Raw genomic sequence first — 6,000 nt, forward strand, 5'->3', positions numbered from 1 at the left:
CTGATTTCTCAGTGGCAATGTAAAAAAAAGTGTTGTTTAGAATAGAATAGACTTACTTTAATGATCCCAGACTGGGACATTATTTTGTAACAGCAGTAGTGGGTCAGCAAATAAAAACTTTGTACATAACATAAATAGAATCAAATATATACATAGTGTATATATACAGTGCACAGTGTGCTTTAAACAAAAAACGATAATAATATATACAACAAAATATGCAAAATATACTTTAACAATAATAATATATACAAAACAAAACAAAACAAAACAGTAGAGAGAGCAGAGTTCTCTGTCAGGCAGAGGTGAGAGAGTTATAAAAATGTTACGTTTATATGCAGCAACAAATAAAAATGGCGTCACATTATAGTCTATAGTAAAGGTAGGCTAATAGGGTTCAATATATTACACATGGAAACATAACGTCACCATATGACATTGATGACTGAAGACAATAACTATAACAATAACTATAGCATCAACTACTTAAATTAGGCTATGTTGTTGTTTTGTGGTCGTCATTATAACGTTAGTGATTGCATCCTCCAAATTGTGACACAGCATAAGGAGGCAGCTTTATTTTTTATTTTATTTATTTGTAGCCCATAGGCTATAAAGCACTTTATGTTGCACATTGTTTGGTTTTTGATCTGCCATTACATTTGTATTGGTCCGTATTTGCAAGGCTGAATAACCAACCAGGCATTCCGATGAAACGCAGGTGCCCCGGGCCAACTTTATGCAAATATGTGAGCAAGCACACAATGGTAGGCTAAATACTTTTTTTTTTTTTTTACAAAAACAACAAGCGCAATGTTGGGAACGTGCATCCCTATCACGGGGGAAGGTGCGTGTTTGAGCGACAACTTTTCACAGTCGAGCCAAGAAGCGCGCGCTGCAGCAGAGCCGTGCCACTCCCACAGAAGTATAAGTCTTCTTTGTATGGGCCTACTTAACCTCTCGTATATAGTTTTTACAGACAGGCTACTGAAAGTGAATACTGAACTGATACAGAGTCTGGTCGGTCACACGCGAACGGGACTTTGACGCGGCGCGAGGGCCTGCCTCCCGGAGGAGGTTTTTCATGATGCTGCGTGCACAGCGTACACAATAACACCGGAGGTTAAGTGGTGTTACTTCCAACTGTATGCATGCTTCTGAAAACTTCCTCTCCTGATATCAGGCTATGGTAAAGAACAACAGTCATATTCTATTTTTCTCATCCTGGCTGACTTCAGTGCGTGTCGCACAAACTTGTCAGCCTCCCCGGAACAGCCAGCAACTCTGAATCTTTTGGTCGTATTCGAGATAAAATGCGCAACACAGAGGAACAAAGATAGTACCGAGGTAAGCGTTTCCTACACAGCTGACTGCACTGCATGCTGCGTAATGCCAAAGCAATGTGTTCTACTCTTCATGCGGACCACACTGCTTTCAAGCAGACTGTGAAGCCCACATGGACAGCTGCTGCAGGACTTCTTTAAATTACTCTTAGGTATAAAAATACATTTGAAAAAAAAGGCAATTTTGGTCTCAAAGAACTTATTAGGCTATCATCGATAGTTTTACGCAACAAAAACGCGCTCATTATTCTATAAGGATGTTAATTCCATACTCTGGCTGCAGTTTTGAGTTAAAATAACCCTTCACTGTCTACCTTGCTTTGCCTGCCCACCTACTTTTTACATATGGTATACAGTGTTGGCTGTAACAACTGGATTATAGGCCTCAACTTCTACAAAATACAAATGTATATTATATTATATTTTGAAACGTTTTTAATCCCTCGTTATTTAATGTGGCATTTTAGAGTGTCCAACTCACATGAGCTTCCTGTTTTTGCTGTGTGGGAGGAAACCCATTCAGACTGTTTGTGAGGAAGTGGTAGATTCTGAGCTCCTCTTCTTTTCCTATGCGCCCTTCCTCTCAGAGACTTCCTCCTCTAGCAGGAGTCGGAGGGCCTGTGAAGCAATAAGGGTCTTCTCCTGTTTTTTTTTCAGCTCTCCCTTCAGCTTGGCAGTTTCTGCCTGGAGGGACTGACTCTCCTCTTTCTCTGCCTGGAGCTTGAAGGCAAGCTCAAGGTTGCGCTGAAGTCTTACCTTCAGGTCCTCTAATGCTCCAGCGTCTGACGGAGGGTCTCCTGTTCGGCCCCCAGCTTAATGATCAGTTCCTCACTCACCCTTTCAGCCTCAGGCTTTGTCTCCATCTCCAGTAGTTGATGGGCGTCTCCCTGTCCACAGAGACTTGTTATAATCAGTCTCCAGCCTGGGGAAGAGATCCTCAACCTTTTCCTTAACCACACTGCTGCTCTGCCCTGGAGGTTAGCTTTCAGCACCTCTACCTGGGTACTAGAGACTTTCCTTGCTCACTTGTCGGGGTCCTGGGCTGATGGATTTTTCCTTGATGTCATGGTAGCTGTTTATTGCGTTAAACCTTTGAGCAAACAGTTCTAGCAGATTCATGATCAGCATTGTTGACTGACACTAGATGTTATGTACCTACATTGTACACACACCTGCGGCGGCTGTGGCTCAGAGGTAGAGCTGTTCGATCCCTGGCTCCTCCGGTCCGCATGTCGAAGTGTCCTTTTTTCCCCCTGTGTTGCGCATGGGTGTGTGAATGTGAGTTGAATGATTAGATTAGATTAGACGATGGGCAGGTAGCCTCTGCCATCAGTGTGAATGTCTGTGTGAATGGGTGAATGTGACAAGTAGTGTGAAAAGCACCTTGAGTAGTCGGAAGACTAGAAAGGCGCGATATAACCATCCCATTTGTTTCCTCTCACTTTATTTTTAGTGTGAGAGGGTCCTGTGAGATGGGAACCCCTCATTTATTCATCAAGCAAAAGTGGCTATTTCAATAGTAATTATGAATTTTAACTGGCCTAAATACTAATTAATTAATTTCCACTACTCCACTTGAGTGCTTTACAGATGCAACAGATGGTTCCTGGTTCTGGTTTATGAGTATCTGCCTCGCTACTGACTGAGCTGTAGAAAGCCAGGTCAAGTTTTCCTTTTCCTTGTGAGCTGACTCGAGGACAACTGTTTGAAGAGCCTGCACTCTATACGTTGTTTATATTCCAACACAAACACACCAGGATAATCTGGAGCTAAATTAAGCCAGTGTTCCCTTGTCTTCCTGCGAAATGTCTCGTACACTAGATGTATCTATAGCACAATGGGCAACTCTTTGTCATGAATCCCTGTCTATGTCAGTGAGGTCATCTGCTATGAAATCAGACACACGTGGCAATGTTTTATTACTATGAGTAAGGACCTGAAATGAGTGCAGGCCAGGACCAAAATGACAGCTGCGCCATTTTAACAATACCGTCTCTGACATTGTTTTTATATTTGGACCATGAGCTAGATTTTGAAGCAATGTTATGAGAAGACAATAATTCGCTGTGCTAATGAGCAGAGACAGACTCTCAGTTTAACTACTAACTTTAACCCCAGGTCAGACAATTGGAAAAGTGACAGTAACACTAGAATGACCCTGTGCCGCACTTGCATTAATGCTTATAATTATTTATGAGCATTCAATTCAATTCAATTTTATTTATAGTGCTAAATCATAACAAAAAGTCATCTCAGGACACTTTACAGAGTAGGTATAGACCACACTCCATGACCCATCCATGATCCACACAGACCCAACAATTCCCTCACAGAGTACGGTGGCAACGAAAACCCTCCCCACAACAGGCAGGAACGTTGGACAGACTCAGCTTCACGGAGGACAGTCATCTGTCCTGACACAATCATCTTGAAAATAGCATTGCTCTGACCAAGTCCAAAATATCTTTTTTTACAATATACATATTTGTGTGTATTTAAGACACTTTTACAGTACAGACCTCTCAACTCACAGAATTCTAGAGTCTAAGCTAGCTTGTTACATTCAGCTGCTGCTTAATCTGCTATTGAGGTCATTTTAACAAAAATCCAAGTTTGTCAGCAAAAATGAAATACCTTTAGTTTGATGATTACAAATGAGAAAAAATAAATAACTATCTATAAAATCACGGTAAACACTTCAATAAATGAGCTAGAGCCAAGGTTGCTCACTGAAGTGATAGCTACTGCTATCTATCTCTGATACAACGATGATGATGATATCATTGTTTTGGCTGTGTGAGAGTTTCAGGAACTAAATCCTGTTCAGAGCATCAATGGAAGACCGCACATGACATATCTCAACAAATGTCAGGCAGTACTTTATTTGACAAAAGACATGTGATTGTTTTACTTTCCCTAGATAAGCATTGTTTAAAAAAACACCAACACTTACACAAGCTGTGTCAACAGTGCTACTTAAAATGCTGCACACAGAAAAGTGCATCATTGCATTGCGTAGTGCTTAAAAATCAACATCATATTATTCGATATTAGCAAGTAATTCATGGTGTTTTCTACACAGTTGTCACTGTATTTATGCTAATATTATGTTAATGTTTCAAAATGAATGTGGTTATGATTTTTGATGTTCTAATGGCAAGCGTACTAATCTTAGACATAGCAAACCCAAGGCCATCCCTGAGCCGAAACATTTCATCCTTTGCTTAGGTGACAAGTATTTTTGATATGGGTCCCTTAAATTTGATAATTTAAAAAATGTGAGCAAGATACTGAGCAGGACGTTATACAAATGAAAAATAAGCTTGTCAGTGCTCTCTGGGAGACCGATCATGTTATGGTAATCTTTTCTTCAATTTCTTGCTACTTATCAGCCACCATATTTGCCAGCTCCGAAATAGCTGCTGTAAAATCAAATCGTCTAAATCAGCCTGGCCAATTTTCCATTCGGTTCTAGTTAGGTCCAGCCCCACCCCTTAATTCTAACAGCAAAGTGTCAAAAATAATAAAGAAAATTAACCGATCTGGCATAAAAATATTGGAAAGTGGTTAGAGCTGATATTTTGTCAGGTTATTAAAGTTAATACTGTCTAATCTCTGTTCAGTAAACTAGATCTGTGCTCAGTGTTGTCCAATACATACTCATAATATACGTCATAGTTAAAATGTGTGTGTGTGTGTGTGTGTGTGTGTGCTTGGTCATCTGGGTTACCTTTCTTCCTTGAGTAAGAAGAGGCTGATTATGTAATGTGGTGCCACGGAGAGCGTTGTTTTTTTTACACAGCAGCTCGTCGACCCCACTGTTCCAGCGTCTCTCCTGGATTATGGTGAGTTGCCATAACAACAGAGTGGCCGACCCAGTGTCGGCACAGGGTGTCCGTTACCTCTGTTATGTCTTCAGTGTTAACTACAAGCTCATATAACTAGAAAATTAGTCATTAGACAGATAGAGAGAGTTGGAGAGAACTACAGTAGGTGGTGTATCTGACGGGTGTAGAACAGGGGAGTACGTGGGAGAAGAGCATATACATTAAAAGAGGCTTTATGAGGTCACACTAGCACAGTGTTTATGGGTGTGTGTGGTACATGTGGCTCTGAAACTCAGGTTTACACCATTCCGAGTGTGAGTTTAATGTTCAATTTCTAGTTCTCTCCAAGGAAACTCTAATAGAAGGAAAGGTCATTACTCATTCGAATGCTCTGGTGCCAGACTTCAGTGCCAGTTCTATTGAAGTTAATGGGGCATGGCAATACAAACTGTAAACAATCATATCTGTGCTATTTCACCTTTGAGTGAAAAAGGCTTCCACACAAAACAAGAAAACACATTATGTGATGTTGACTGATGTTTTTTTTATCAAAATGTGCACATTTGTTTTCTTTGTTATACAGTTTATCGTCACACAAATTGTGGCTCTGCTGCAGCAGCTGCATGTAGCTCAGCTCAAGCCCCTGTTAAGTCCAAGATGCCTGCTAGATTGTGATACATGACCAAATGGAGCCGGTCCGACCTATTATTCAGTGCAATCGAATACATGCAGAATCCTACCACCCTGCACACCAGTGACGTCATATCTTTTTCTTCTTTTAGAGTTTCACTGGGCCTGTCTACGAGCCTCACTCTGAATCCCTGGTAACC

This window comes from Echiichthys vipera (assembly GCF_963691815.1).
Source record: "Echiichthys vipera genome assembly, chromosome: 17".
In the NCBI taxonomy this organism is placed as follows: domain Eukaryota; kingdom Metazoa; phylum Chordata; class Actinopteri; order Perciformes; family Trachinidae; genus Echiichthys; species Echiichthys vipera.